Consider the following 17050-nt stretch of genomic DNA (forward strand, 5'->3'; position numbering starts at 1 on the left):
TTGATAATTAATTAAACTTCAGAGAAATAGTGCTGTTTGGAAAAATCAATGGCATCTATTAAAAGAGAAGACTACAAATCCAATTAAGCAGTGCTCCTTTTTCATTAAAGTGAGGCTTAATTCAGTAGAAACCATTGTTCAGCAATTGGACACTGAGGCATTCCTTTTATCTAACTAAATTGATGGTACACTGCTATTGACTTTTGGGTTAAAGTCTTCCGTAAGAAGGCTTCTTGACCTTTTCTCCATATATCTACTGATTTTAGGAAGTGATGACTTTATAAGATGTGACCACATGGCTCACACCACTGTGAGGTAAGTGCAGAGCTCTTAAAAGTCCCAGTGGGGGAGTAGAAAGCCCCATCATTCAGAAAGTTACTGGGTCCCCACTGACAATGATTCCATAACAGTTCTCAGACTCAAATGAAAATTCAACTTGTATTGTGAAAGTTATTGAATATGTCCCAGTCTCCCTACAGAGTTGTTTCTGTGTGTGTGTGTGTGTGTGTGTGTGTGTGTGTGTGAGAGAGAGAGAGAGAGAGAGAGAGAGAGAGAGAGAGAGAGAGAGAGAGAGAGAGAGAGAGATTATGGAAGAATAGAGACTTTATGTCATTTGAACAGGCACATCTCATTATATTCTGTGTTGTCTAACTGACCCTCTCTCTTCAGTAGGTCCGGACTGAGGATCTAAAAAAAAAAGCAGGATTTCATGTCATGAATGTAAAATTCTGAGCACAGAAAGTGCTGTGCTTCATTTCTTCTGGGAATCCTTATCAATCTGATAGGCTTGTTTATGGAGCTCAGTCAGAGTCTTAAAAGCCTCTATATGCCTTACTGAGATGTGGAGTGCTTCTAAACTTTAAAATCAATTGCATCGATTCAATTATAGAACATAAGTGAAGACTAATGGTTTTTATGTTCATTAACTTCTAATTTACATAAGATAGAAGATGTTAATATGGTCCCAGAATCTGTGGGAAACCATTTTAGTTGAATGAGAGAAAATGGGACTTCGGTTTTCATTTGCAATGGGTCGATATCGCAAAAATGAAAATATATGATCTTCAGCACAAATTCCATGATTTCCCCATCTTTTCTATTGTCAAAGAAAATTTGTGAACTCTGTGTTGAATCAGTGTAAGCTCTTTATCAGCCGCTCAATTGCTTTTATAAACAACATGGGTTTTCACTTAAGTTTTACCAGAAATTAAAAAAAAAAAAGTCATCAATTTTGGATTTTTCTAAAGTGCAGAAAAATCAAACAACCAAAATCAGGAATAAAGAGAAAGGTAAACTCTGAAATATTTTCAATTTGAATTACATTCAAGTAAATCCTAAATATTTCTGATTTGCTTGTGTGTGTGTGTCAATTAATAGTTCCTTTGTTTCTGTGCTTTTTATATCCTTAATTATATACCAGAATGACGTTGATAAGTTGTGTAATTAGAAATAATAGTATTTGAGGAACATCTAAACCTCATGGGCAAATTGCTGGGGAGTTAGAAGAACCTTAAATTATTTTAAAATCAGGTCCTGGGTGTGATTTTCTTGTGCTGTCCTTGCTTTCTGTGGAGAACAAGACAAGAATGATTCTCATTCTCCAAGTGAGACTGTATTTGAAAAGTGCTAGATGGTTGCCTTGTGATCATATTTATTTTATTCATTCAATATTTCCATTTTCAAATTATTTTTGAAGTGCATAGGTGATAGTATTTTTTTCTGAGTAGTACTTTATTTGTTTATAGAATAGTTTTAGCCATATTCAGAATGATTTCTAAACAAAATTGGATTCAAATTCAAACTCTCTGACAGTTTTGATGACTTTGGTCTATATAACCATCCGTAGACCCAGCCTATAAAGTGGGGAAAATATTTCTACATCTTGGTTTTTATTGGGGATGGGGGGTGGAAGGAGAAATTATTTGTGATATTATTTGTCAATGAATAGTTCAATGACTGAAACATAGAATGTGTTTAATAAATAATGGGATCTCATTTCTTGGTCTACCACACCTACTTTTGCTCTAAACTCTACTTTTATACTAAGCATTTTTCCCTTGTATGGGAAGATAAGTATTTGCTCTTATTTTCTAGTTTGGTTTTACTCCGTGTACCCTGTGTAATTACTTAGGATTAGGTTTGGCTGCATAAGACATGGTGTTGCTCGCTTGAACTACAAATGCAGTGAGGTATAAAATAAGAAGCCAGAAATGACCCAATTTTGAAACAGAGATTGGGAGTGGAATAGACATTCTCCAAAAGACTTCAGTTAAAAAATCAAAAAGCAACTGAACAAAAATGTTTACTCTTTCTTTAAGTCCCATGTGTTATATTTGACCTTAATGTAGAGGGGCATTAGAATGTTAAATATCTATGATAAATAGAGTAAGCCAGTTCTCTACTCGTCCCAAACCATCCCATTCAATATAATATTAATATAGAAATCTCTATACTTTCATATTTTTAAATACTATGTCATTCTTCTTTGCCAACTATCACACAGTTCCTTTGATAGATTATAATCAGGTTGCTTAAAAGCATTTTATCTCATTACTTACAGGCAGAAGGCTGCTGTCTGAAAAGAAGCATTAATGTCAAATAATAAGAAAATATTAACTTTGCTCACTTTGTTTCTGATATGCATGATCAGAATCAAGCTGATTATTTTGCATGTAAGCATATTCTCATTGGAGATGCTTCTGGGGAGTCCAGAGACAGCTCTAGGACCAAGGACATTAAGGAAAAGGATTCAAGACAGAATTTTGGGCTTGGGCACATAGGATAGTATTGGTGACTTCCAAAACTGAAAAAGAAGAGGAAGGAAAAACCAGAGAATAGAGAAAATTCAATGAGATAAAAGTATGTCTATGACAGATATGCATTATGGGTATAACTGGTTAAAGAGATGAGGACGACTGCTGAACTATCTGATCAGCAAGGATGGTGGTCTCAGAGAGAGAAGGCTTCCTACTGTTACTGCTGTGCCCGTGACCTTCACTTGTACGACTGCAGCTTCTGCTGCTGCTACGCCCACTACGCACAGCCGCCAGCACCTCTACCTTCCCCTTACAAGTCTATTTACTATGTTTAAGACGCTAGGCTAAGCTCTTTTAATGCATTTTATCATTTCAACCTCCGAAGAAGACTTTGAGGTCAGTGTTAGCATCCCAATTTTGCTGATGAACTAGATAATGTAATTGTGTGCTTATTTTCACACAGGTCTCTCTGACCACAGAAACTGACGTTCTTAAAGGAGAGACTATGAGAAAGTGGGAGAGGGAGAGGGCTGGGGAGGAGGAGAAGAATAAGCAAGGAAAAATGTATAAATTAGCATTTTAGGATTAGGTTCAATTGTTGCATAAAGCAGAAAATCCAAAATAGTACTGGCTTAAGAGTAAAATGGTTGATTCTGTCACATAAAAGCATTATAACAACAGGCAGTCCATGATCAGCAAGCATCCCCATTCTATAATTTTATCTCCTTCCGTATGCAGCTTATGTCCTCAAGACTGACTCTTGGTCCAGGTAGAATAAAGGAAAACAAATAATATCTCCAGGAAAAATAGAGATTTGTATAAGAAAGAAAACAAAGTCAAAGTATATTACTTAGCTCAGCAAAGAACAATATGTACATAGTTTTAATATTACGGACACCTAATATTGCTATATCAATAATATGGTTTATATATTGGAAGGTAGGTGTAGGAGTGTGTGTGTGTGTATGTGTGTGTGTGTGTGTGTGTGTGTGTGTGTGTGTTTGGGTGGTGTTTTAAATGAGCTATATCCTCAAATAATTTATAGAGATATAGCAAGAAACGGTATCAGTATAGCAGTGTAAGTCCAGTATTCAGGAATACAGAAGTAAATACCAGTTGAAACAGTTATAACACTTGAAAGCAGATGGCCCTGGACAGCAGGACTGGAATAAGAATTGCAGTGGAGGAATAGATTATAGTGTTTCAACACAAGCCTTTCTTATTTTTTTCTTAAACTATAAAGGTAACAATTGTTTTAATATAAGTATGCATATAATCTTATTATCATAAATTATACATATATATGTATATATATATATAAGGATGTATTTTAAAGCAAATAGCCAGAATTTCACAATCCAGAAATGATCATTATTTACTTTTTTGGTGTATTTCCTCCAAGTTTTATTATGAATACTTCTTAACATAGTGCATTCACTCATTCACCCAATATTGCTAAGCACCAACTATGTGCCAGACATGGGGTTGGACACTGGAGACAAAGATGAATGAAACATTCCCTAATCTCAAATGGATCACATTCTATGAGAGGAGGTGGGCACCAAAGTAGATCACACAACAAGAGAGCACGTGAAATCAAAAAGAAATGGAAAGGGACGGAGGAGACTAAACTGGAAAAACCCCAATTGCATAGAGATTAAACAATGTATTTCTAAATAACACATGGGTCACAAAAGAAAACCTCAAAAGAAATTTAAAAATATTTTGAACTCAGTGAAAACACCATTCATCCAAATTTGTAGAACAGAGAGAAAACTTTACTTAGAGGGAGATTTATAGTATCGAATGCATATATTAGAAAAGAAGAAAGTTCTAAAATCAATATCTAAGATCCCACCTTATAAAATTAGAAAAAGAAGGGCAAAGTAAACCCAAAGTAAGCAGAAGGAAAAATAAAATAATAAGAATTAGAGCAGAAATCAATGACATTGAAAACAGGAAAACAGTAGAGAAAATCAATACAACCAAAAGCATATTCTTTGAAAAGATCACTAAAATCAATAAGTCTCTAGTCAGGCTAACCTAGAGAGCGAGAGACAGGAGTGAGGCAGAGAGAGAGAGAGAGAGAGAGAGAGAGAGAGAGAGAGAGAGAGAGAGAGAGAGAGCAATTTAATCATAAATTTATCTAAATTAATTTTTATAAATGACTGTGTTTAACAACTGGATCGTAAAATTCCTGAAAATGTAATTATCTCTAATGAACTCATAAGAGCTGATGCCAGCACACCACTGGTTGTCTCATGAGTCAGTAACACTTCCCAGAGATGGTGAAACTCAGGTGAGTCTTAACATGTAAGTAAGCATCAGCTGCCAGATGGACTTGGGGATGGAAAGGGAAATAAGCACATTAAGGCTCAGGGGTCACAGAGTGGTGTGGGGAGCAGAATGTGTAAATGGAAATAAAAGCATTTCTGTGTTTGAGCTGGAGATGAAATTCTCAGAAAGCAAGGGTCATGATAGGAAGGGACCTGCAAACTACATTAAGGAGGTTGGAATTTATCTTACAGGCCACGGGGATGCTGCTGAAGGATTTAAAATAGGGGAGTGAATTATTCAGATTTATGACTGAGCAATGATCTCTGGCCAATCCTTGTAGGGTGAATTTAAAAAGGAACAAGGCTAGAGACATAAAAGCCTTATAGGAAGGAGGCTGTTGCAGCGGTTCAGGGAAGTGATGATATGAGCTGATTCAGGACAGTTGTACTTAAGAAGAAGAGGTGACAGATTCCAGAAATACTTAGGCAGTAAAGTCAGCAGAACTGGTGATTGATTAGAAGTGGGCAGGAGTGAGGCAGAGGGAAATCACTGATGGCTTCCAGGTTTCTAGCTCCGTTTATAGATTTGGGGGCCATGACCAAGAAGTAGAATTGAGGAGGACATGTGGTATGCCGATTCATTTAGAATCTGTAAGTTGAATATCAATTATTGTGGGCTCTCTATGTGGAAATATCTTACAGGTCTAGCTAAAGATAAAATTTAGAGTATCACTATCATATAGCTGGTACTTACAACCTCAGTAGTGGATCAACTCTAGAGAGAAAAGTGGGGAGCCTTAAGGGATATGGGCCAAAGCAGAATCTGAAGATACATCCTTATCTAAAGGATTGGCAGAGGGACAGGGCTAGTTCTGGAAACAAAAGGACTGAGCAGAGAGGTGGGAAGCGAATAAGAGACGGCAGCAAATAGCAGTCCATGAGGAGACCATTTAAAAAGCAAGGATTGAGAAATAATGTCAATAATGCCAAATGCAGTTGCCATTTTGCATTTTTTGCTTAAAATGAAAATATGATGTTTTTCTCATAAATTTAAAATTTGTTGTCAATATCCTCTCAGTTTGGTGTTCTTACTTTTAGAAAGTTTTAGTGCACAAATAGTATGGACTTATGATGGAAAATTGATAACAATATAAAAATTAAAAGGAAGACACAGAACACTTCACTTCCCAGAGTTAATAGATGTTAACATTTGAAATTTACATGACTTTAGGACTTTTCTATATGTGTGTGCATGTATATATACATATAAATTAATAGATGTTTAATTGCTCAGAAAATGCACTGACGACTTATAAAATATTTTAATGACTATAATATTCAGCATAATTTGTATAACACATCCCATTATTAGACACTTTAAATTACTATCATTATTTTCTTCTATTTTAAAAATCACTACACTAAACATCTTGTACATAAAACTTTAATGCAATTTCTCTTTTCCCTTAGGAACATAGTCTAAATGTAGAATTAACGGAGTTAATGCATATGGACAGTTTTAAGGACCTTGACACATTTTGTCAAAACGCTCCCAGAAATACGGTCTGATTAGATTTCCACCAGCCCTCTAAAAGATCCTCATTTCCCCGAGACCTCAGCAGTGTGGCGTGCTCCCCAATTTTATCTGTATTTTAAAATAGTTTCCATAGAGCTTTCACCTGCAATAAAAAGCATATTTGAAAGCCAAATGTTTTTACATCATGTTATAAACTAGATGTAAAACCAGGATGGGCTAAGAGTAGCAGGTGATACCTTATTTTGGCAGGGAAGATTTTTACAGCTTCCTATCTGCAGGCTCTGTCGTTGAGTTGTTACCCAACTGTGCTTTGCTCCCACTACAGTGCTTGTGTTCAAACTGCTGTATGTATCAGTTTGAACAGCCTTCTCTCTCTTGTCCAAATTGTCAAGTTTCTCAAGTTATTTCTGAGAGCTCCCATGCCTGTTACACAATACACAATTTAACATTCAGTTATATACTTTCCTGGATGGTAGGTCCATTTGCTTTTCTTACTTGGCTGCAAGACCTTGAGAGTAAAGAGGATGCCACTTTGTTTCAGTCTGTCATCCATGAAATATGTAAATGACATTGGGTAGGTACTTGGGAAATAGAGAAGAATAGCACAAACTCAGAACCCTACTGGCTTGGCACTAACTAGCTAATTGCCTATTCTAACCAAAAGTAGAATTTAGCTGAAAAAAATTTTATGAACATTTAAAATATATATATGTAACAGTTTGTGAACTGTTGTGGTTTTACTCAGTTTGTAAACTGAGTGATTTTAGAAAGTTGTGACCTGTGTGTGTGTGTGTGTGTGTTTGTGTGTGTGTGTGTGTGTTATGTTGTAGAGGTGTGGGTAGCATGTGGGTAGGGAAACGGACAGATCTAGATGACCTATTTTACAGTATGAAAGCTAAATTCAGGAAACATTACGTGATCACTTCAAATACAAAGCTGGTCAGAGAAACGTTGATCTAGAACTTAGATCTGCAGACTTTCTGGTCGATGATAGGTGTACACCACTAGGCTACACCTTTAAAATTTATATATTTTCAATTATATTTCTTCGTGTACAATGTATTCAGAAATAATTGAGAAAATATATATTTAATCCCAAACTTGTAAACATTTCAGTAATCTTAAATGATTGGAGCCAGAGAGAAACTTAAAGGACTTCACAAATTTTCACTTTTTCATTATTTCTCCTAATGCAAATAACTTCTCTGTCTAAACATCCATCTTGTTTTTTCTTTGCATGTTTGCTTTTTCATACTCACCTCACCTTCATTGGAAAATATGATTCCTATTTAAATACCTAGGTAATATAGCTTTCGGTTAGCATTACACTTTTATTTCTTTTGAAACAATGTATTACATTTGCTATAGGTGTCCCTATAATGTATCTTTGTGTAAATAAAACCACAAGTATCAGAAAATCTGTTTAAAAAGAGAAGCCCCAGCTCCTCTGAGTAGAACTTAATGTGTGAGTGTTTGCATGCGTAAACTTACGTACTAGCAGGTTATAGAATTTAAGATATTTTAACGGTGTTGATGGTGATGAATGGGTTTCTCCTCAGTGTACTGGTTATAATTTGACTGGCTTGGGTAACTTTGTTAAATGTTGGCACATCTGTACCTTCATGTTGATATGTGCCTGTGTGTATGGATATGTGTTTGTGTAAGCCTCTACACACACACCCCCACCCACACACAAATGTGTGGATGTATATAGGTATAATGAAAATAAACACTCAGGAGGAATATCTGTCCCTTTAGATACCATCAAATGATATTTGTAAGTTTTCAAAACCACATTAAGAAATCTTTGACTTCCCGGTGTATCATGCAGACATATCTCTTTGTGTGTTTAATTTTATCAGCAGTTAGATCTCCAGGGCAGTTGCAACATGTGGTTGGTGTTTCACATCCTTCTGGAGCACCTTTCCAGCCCTCCCCACTCTGAGTGGCCTTCATGCATGCCCGTGGATGCCCTGGCACTGATTAAGGGGGTCTGCATAATTGAATCCAATCTGGATGTCAAGGGTTTTTCAGTTTGACCTCCAATCCCAGCTTTCTCAGTAGAGAACATACAGCTCCCAACTCCTCCAAATGCCTGCTTGGATACCGCTTCTAAAATGAAGGAGGCCCTGTCACAGGAAGGACTCCTGTTTCAAGCTGGGTTCTGTTTCTTTCTTTCTTTCTTTCTATTCCTGGGATGTAATTATCTCGTGATAAGCACCTTTGTGTCTAATGACTTAATTAGGTAATCACATAAGTGCTGTAAATGATGTTTTGTGTGATGAAAATGTGTAGAATGTAGTAAACCATCAAAGTTCCTCAGTGCTGGACAGGAGAGCATCAATACCTCATCTAGGAGTTTAATCCCCTACCCACCTCCCCCTACAGCGTTTTTTTGGGGTGGGAGGAGATGGGAGGAAAAAAACTTTATACTAAACAGATGGGGGAGGGTATAATGGTGTTTTCCTGAGCTCTGACACTTTTTAAATCTGCCCTTCACATATACACGCAGAGTAATTGCTGCTTTTTCTCAAAATAAGGCCCATTAGCCAGAAAGCGGCAACAGCTGCTTGAGTGCTGTGGTTTCTTTTATTCTTTTCCTTTCCTTTTCCCTTTACTGTATTTATATGTGTTGGGGGTGTGTTTAGCAGGTAAAAATTGGCATTTTTGGAACCATAACATTTCAATTTTGCTCCTGCATTCAGAGGCGCACACTTCAGTGAAAGTGACACAAGATGTTATTTTGCCAAAAGTCATTAAGCAAGTGAAGTGACTTTCTCCACAAGTGTAATGTGACTTTTAGAGCAACAATAGACCCATTACTGTCCTGTCTTCCTCAATTGGTTTATGTATGAAGGGTTTTGCTGTGAACTTTGGCAAAGGATGTTTTTAAAATGTTTACTCTGCTACAGTGTTAGCCCAAAAACAAAATTAAAAAAGAAAATGTAGGTTAAAAACAAAACAAAAAACTGTCTGCCCTTTTTAAACTCTCTGCTCAGTTCGCCTTAAAATAATAAATGGTTAATTAAAATATTAAATGGTTATTTACCATTAATTAAATAAGTGAAAACTACAAGAAATTGGCCACGTCTTAATTACAGTAGTCCTATTATTAGTTTGAATAATTATGTAATATTTTAACCTGCCCTTCCCAAATATTTTGCTTTTTTTTTTTTTCTCATTTCACTTTTTGCCTTTTCCAGAAAGTTTTCTGGAATCACGACAGTCTAAAATAATATTTTCTTAACTTAAATTTTTGTAGCCTTATTTATATCATTATTTGTCAGTTTATCTCCAGTTTATTCATGCCTTTATTCATTTTCATTTAACATATTTTTATAAAATGCCTACTATACTTTTGGTTCCCCGTCTTCTTTTGTTGTATTAAATTGCTATTATTATTCTTATCATTTTAGATAAAAATGCCATTGCACTTTCTGTTCACGGATTCATTGTATTACACAACACGGTTCTAAACTTCCGAGCGTCAAGGTCTCACACAACATGTACATACAATAATGATTCGATTCTTAAAAAACTTGTTTTGCCAGGGACCAGGGACCAAATATCCAGCAAACGTTTCCTTTTATTGTTGGTGTTATTATAAATAAATTGTACAGTGACTATTTGTACATTCTATCTATTTTCTGGAAGAAGTCTAACAGCAGACCCAAATGAAATGTAGCAAAGTGTGCTGTTCAGGAACAGGGTGTGGGCTCTAGCCCAAGAGTTTAAAGGGAAGCCCTTAGTTTCTCACTTGAAGAGATGAGATCAAGATGCAGATAGGAATTCACCACCGGAGTAATATAGGAGTGATGGATACTTTTGCATTCCCACCTGAACCTGAGCAGTGATTTCTGACAGAAAATGATAGGGCGTCCTCAAACAGTGTAACAAAACTTTCCAAGTTGCTAGTTCCTATTGAATCGTCTGTAGGAGGACTCATGGTCAATGAGAGTTTCCTCAGCCTCAGTTTCTTCAGCTGGTGAGCATCAGAGTCTCCAGGGAAATTTCATAAGCATTTGAGTGCACCAAATTTTCAAAAGCACAACTGCAATTGTTGGTTTGCTTTAATGGATTTACTAGAATAGGTAAAGACCTTAGAGACATCGGTATTACCTTAAGACTAAACATTCTAAAATTTTGGAATTATTCGAGAGGCTTGGTCTAGGTCCTTAGATGGGAATGGCTGGAGTTAAGACCCAAAAGAGAGGCATTTCATCACTATGGAAGCAAAGGAGAAAAAAATAAAGCTGACCCTGAACAAGATAAACAGAGGAGGGTGTGCTTTCAGGTATGTAAACAAGAGGGCCCACCAAGCCCCAAGTGCGTCATCCTTGTGATGCAGTCTAGTAAATGTTAGGTGGACGCACGTTAGATAATCCCCAGACTGCCATGTTGTGGACTCCTTGAACAAACACCCATCCTGTTAGCCACAGATGTGTATAAGCAGAAGGATAAGAGAGAGAGGAAATCGTTTTTGAGAATGCTAGATTTAATCAGAATTTTGCAAAAAACGAAGCAAGACTTCTGATAGAGGTGAGAAAACAGAGGCAAAGCCTGTCTGTATGATAATGAACTCTTTACCACTTGGACTTGCCTCAGTGAAAGGGACCATTATCTGCCTTAGGAGTGCTAGAAAAAAAATATCAACATAACAGTACCATCTACCACATGGATGATACGCCTTCAGATCACTTATTTATTTATTTATTTATTTTCTGATTTCTGAAAGTTGGCTTGATGCAGTCTTCATAGGTAATTTTGAAGAAGAAAATGGACATATATCCAGCCTAGTTCTCAGATGCCGTAAGTAATAGAGGTTAGGTCACCATAAATCCTCAAAAAGATTTTCTGAATTCACATGAATTAAAGAAAAACACTGGAATGTGAGCAGGAAAATAAGGTGTCGGGGAGTCAGAGCATGTTCTTCTGTACAGGTTGGGCATCTACTGAATTAAAAGCTAAGCTCCTAATAAATTCTTATAAATTTACGTAGGGTAAAAATAAATGATAGAAATCTTTTCAATTAAGGTAATTAAAGAATGATGCCACAACTTAATACAGTTTTTTTTTTTTTTTTTATTAGCACTATGACACTGTGCCCAGCACCAAATGCCTTGCTTGGGGAATATCTTTGAAAAGAATAAATGAAACATGAAGACTATCTTTTAAATGTGTGAATGGAAGATGTGTGATAATGCAATGCTTTCCATTTAAATTATTATTTTGTGATATGATGCACTTGGAAATAAGACCGATGTTATTTGGCACCAAGAAGATACCGCATCTTATTCAGCTATTGATATCCTTAGCAAAAAAAAAAAAAAAAAAATCATATTTGAAGCTGAAAAGTAAAATAATACACTGGGAGTGGTGTGGTGAGATGATGGAGGAATGAGAAGAGCAAATGTGAAATTTCAGGGTGTCCCTGTCAGCTTCAATCTGTATTCTTACCACCTGGAAAGCAGATGACCTTGAACACTGTTTCTGTGATTCACTTGGAAACCTGAGTCACTCAAGAGTTCAATATTTCAATTCACCACAGAAAATCAAAGATATGAGATTGAATTCATTTTATTCCATATTTTTCTGTTTGTATGGAGACTGCTGTAAGCAAATTCCATCAGGAAATTCCTTATGCCTAACCCTGATCTCTTGTGCCATAATTGACACTCATATCCATGATCTCTGTCCTCAGTACAGATTAAAAACAGCTGGTTGCAATTTGCAGCAGTAAGATGCTAACAGAACCTTCAGCATAATTGGAGACCATTATTAAGTTGTCCCTCAGACTCACATTCCAGGGCTAAATAATTTATCTTCTTTAACCTTCCTTATTACTCTTGTACTTTAATCTGTAAACCATCCCTTTTTCTGAAGGTGTTTGCACAAGGTGTGATGCTAGGGAGGCCAGGAACAAGTCTATTTCCACATGCTCTCCATGAGTCAAGTTCCCGTTTCGGCCAGGAGAGCAAAACAGACCCAACCACAGGCCTAGGAGTCTTCAGAAGGGAGAGATGGCAGTGGAAAGAGAGGGAACCAATCAGAGTGGTCGAGGTCATAGGGAACCAATCAGAGTGGCGTAACGGTTATACTTATGCATACTGAGAAAACCTGTTGTTTGAGCGTTGTGAAGTCTGGGTAGCAAACTACAAAGTGCCAAAAAAGGTAGGCAGATGTCAAACAAGTGGCCCACGTCACTTGTTCAGGGCTCAGGAGCACAGCCAAGAAGCCTGGACGTTGGAGGTTCTGGAGCTAGCCAAACATGATTTTTAAAAAAGGCCAGAAAACAAGAGAAACATTCGGAGCACTTAGAGCACCAAGAAAGGAAGGAGATGCTTTGACTGAGCCGATGTTGTGCTTCCTGGAGAGAGCCTCTCCCTGCTTTCTTTCTAAGAGCCAGTTTTAATGACTTGCTCTGCACACTGTCCCACATTCCCCCAATATAAGGTAAGTAAGTTTGCACAAGTAGCTGCATTAAGAAGTGTGAAGAGCAATTGTGAACAACCTTTACAAAACATAGAAATCTATTACCAATTATTATTGAGTGTTCTCTTGATAAGTATCTATTGTGTACCTGTCATGCATCAAATGCTACATTGCTATTTAAATTTTGGACTATTCCCTCAAATTAAGTCCTCTTCATTTTTCTGATGAAAGAAATACATAGGCACTTTCATGAGAGAACATGAAGGACATACAAGAAAAACATAAATCTCTGGCTTAACAACAAAGTTTTTCATTTATTCCACAAAATATTGTTGATTACTCGCTACAGTTTATTACTAAATAAAACTTGGTATCTGAACTAAAGGGGCTTACAATCTGAAAAGAAGCTTTCAATTAAAGTAAGCTAATACAATTTTGTTATGCATAGGAGAAGAAAAATGTCATTCTGAAAAAAAAATTGCTTAACGAATGTTCAACCTCTAGACAGGCTAAATATATACATGGAGATTTTACACGGCTTGCACTGGTGGTAGCATTTTTACAAACTTTTTTGCTTCATATAACACTTTACAAGTTTAAAAGTCCTTGTAGATTACTTCTCACAAAATTTTCTGTGGCCTGGGTTTAGATAAGATAAAAGGAATGAGTTTTATGAATAAGAGACAAGTGGAGCTGGATTTTCATAGTCCAAGTAGAATAGAACATTCTATCTACAAGCATTTTTATTTTTAACCGCAACTTTAGTAAGCTATTTTTCAGATTAGCTCCTGGTTTACATGTAGTCTTCATGCAGTTGTGATAATGACATCACGCCGTTTTTGAGCCTAATTTTTCTAGTTTTAAAAGCAGCTAGCGAAGTAGGTAACCAAAGTTATTATAGGATAAAATGTGCTTGTCTGTTTGCATCTTTCTTCTCTTCAACAATACTCATGAGACTATTATGTTAATAGTGTCTTTTAAAACAAAGGTATTTAAAATATCGCAGATGAAGAGGAAGACTAGAAATAGTAGGAAGGGAAAAGAAATAAAAATAAAAGCACGAAATGTGAAAAACAGGCAAAATAGCTTGAAAGTTAACAGTGCTAATTAGAAGACCAGAGTCAGAAAGCTTTGGTTTAATTCACCTGGTTTTGGAGCTTTTTCAAATAAATAATCAGAGGTATGGTAATAATATATGGATTTTAAATTGTCAAAGGTGACCATTCTTAGGGAAAAAATAAAATTCAGAGTAGTAGTGTTCATATTTTGCCCAGTCCAAGAAAACTCAGAAATATTGATGCCAAGAGAAAGTTTCCTATTTTCTTTTGAGTGACAGAATCAGATATCAACATTGTCATACAAACAGCCAGGTCTGGGATTAATTCTTTGGCCAAGATGAATAGACACAAAAGACTTTTCAGAAAATCTGTGCTTAACTACTCTCCCTGTGGTGCTGGTCTTTAAAACAAACCAACCAAAAAGAAGGAGGGGAAAGCATTCTCAACAGATGAAAACTAAACAAATAAAAGCCTACAGTTATTCATTTTAAAAAGGAAATAGGCAAGCTATCCAGTAATAATATCTGTCTACTCTACGGCTTCTATTTTCTTTAGGCCACAGTTATTTAGTGATTATTCCCTTGCTTAAAAATAGGCAATCCAAAGTTATTAAAGAGCATTGTTTTACATAATAACAACAATGTCAGGTGTAGGTCTAATAATCTAGTGTTTTTTCATGAATTGTTGATGTAACGCATGAGCGGTTTCCAGTGTCAAAATGCAAAGTTACAAATTACTATAACAAAATTTAATACATCGACTGAGAAGCTCCACTTATCCACACACTCTCTATCCCCAACTCCAACCTGGAGCAAGATATTTACTGCCTGGAAAGATACTATTTCTTTTTACTTAATTATTCTAATATTTAAATTGTTCTTTGTGTGTTCATGAATTCAGTTGACCTTTTTTTTTTCTTTTTTCTTAACAAATGTACACACATACATCATTTTTACCATGTAATTACATACCCAGAGGATGCCTGCCTTGACTAACATCCTCTCTGAGAAAGCATTTGGACCTTGACAGTTGCCACTCTAATCTAATAATTTAATGTGAAAATTGATTTCCAAGTTCTATCTATGCCCTCCCCTTAACAAACATCAAACATTAAATAATTAATCAGACCAAGGTATACTTGATGTTTTAAACCCCGTCACAAAGCGTGTAGACTTCAGTGAAGTGCAAAGTTGGGGAAAGGAAAGAAAGAAAGCAACTATAATATGTAACAATAAATAAATTATGACCTGAGGTTTGGTAATATTTAAACTTCCAGATAGATGCCATGTCCCAAATTTTGAAGATAGACAAATTTTTTAGGGCAGGTCAACTAGTAAGTTGAATCTTTGATGTAGAGTGATTAAACACACAATTTTAGGACTATGTTTTGTGATAATGTCATTATCATTTTATTTACTAGATTCTCAGGTTAAATTCTACACCGTCAGACAATTAAGTTCGTGAACACATGCTAGAAAAAGTGCTACATACCTCATTGCTGAATATCACTACGGTCCCTTTTGAAGTACTCCCCTTGGGAAGCTATGCACCAATGCAAGTACTTCAGAGCAATTTTGGAATTCTTTTTCTGGAATGGCCATAAGAGCAGTTATTGTATTACCCTGGATGTCCTGAATGCCATCAAAATGTCTTCCTTTCAATATTTCCTTTATCTTTGCGTAAAGAAGGAAGTCATTGGGGGGCAGATCAGGTGAGTAGGGAGGATGTTCCAATACAGTTATTTGTTTACTGGCTAAAAACTCCCTCACAGACAGTGCCCTGTGAGCTGGTGCATTGTTGTGATGCAAGAGCGATGAATTGTTGGCGAAAAGTTCAGGTCTTCTAACTTTTTCACGCAGCCTTTTCAGCACTTCCAAATAGTAAATTTGATTAACTGTTTGTCCAGTTGGTACAAATTCATAATGAATAATCTCTCTGATGTCAAGAAAGGTTAGCAACATCCTTGCAACAAGTTAACGAACTTAATTGTCAGTCCTTCCTCTGTGTGTGTGTGTGTGTGTGTGTGTGTGCGTGTGTGTATACATATATTTCTTGTAAATCACAATATCACAGATATGTAATCAAACAAATGTAACCAGTTGTGATAAATAAAGCAATGCACTGTATATATGGGATACAGAAGTTGCATAGTTTATAGTCAAAATAATACTTGATTCAATTAATAACAGTGCATCCTTAGTTTGGTAAGGGCCTTGACCAACTCGAACATTGTAATTCACAGATGAATTTAAAAATTAGCAGACTTTTAAGACGTAATAAAATTCATTTAAAAAAGCATTTAATTCTTCGTTAGAGATAATAGGTCAATAGGGATATACAATTTTAACTCTATGTTTGCATCATAAATAGATAGCTACCATCCTATATTTTTGTTCTCTGGGTTTGTTAGGCCTAAATTTTTGGGTCAAGATACACAATATCACTGCCTATGCATATCATAGAATTATTGTACTAAGAAATATCTTTAGTTCATTATATACTGGGGCAGAAACATTAAAATTATACAGAGCTTTTAAAAAAGAAAAAAAATGTACTAGGAAATTGTGAATCCTGCTTTTCCAAATATGTAATAACTTCTGCAGAAAAACAAATGAATAATTATAAATAATTAGGGACAGGTAGTTTATTGGGAAAGAGATTAATAAGTAGACTTAATAGATGCATGGGTTACAGGTAAATTATCTATCTCTATCTCTATCTATCTCTATCTGTCTATCTATCTATCTATCTATCTATCTATCTATCTATCTATCTATAGAAAGGCTGAAATAAGGCTAAAGTGTAGGTCACTTATATTCTTTTAAGTGAGATAATTAGAGATTATTCAGCAGCCACTTTCAGAAAAGAGGAAACAATTCATTCTGTTGTTTTTCCTTAATTTGACAACTTGAAACCTGTGTGGGGGAGGAAAAATAATTTTCCCTTTACACTTCTAAGTCCTTGGTTGAAACTCCCCTGTAATAAAAGAGT

This window comes from Rhinolophus ferrumequinum, chromosome 6, assembly GCF_004115265.2.
Source record: "Rhinolophus ferrumequinum isolate MPI-CBG mRhiFer1 chromosome 6, mRhiFer1_v1.p, whole genome shotgun sequence".
Taxonomy (NCBI): domain Eukaryota; kingdom Metazoa; phylum Chordata; class Mammalia; order Chiroptera; family Rhinolophidae; genus Rhinolophus; species Rhinolophus ferrumequinum.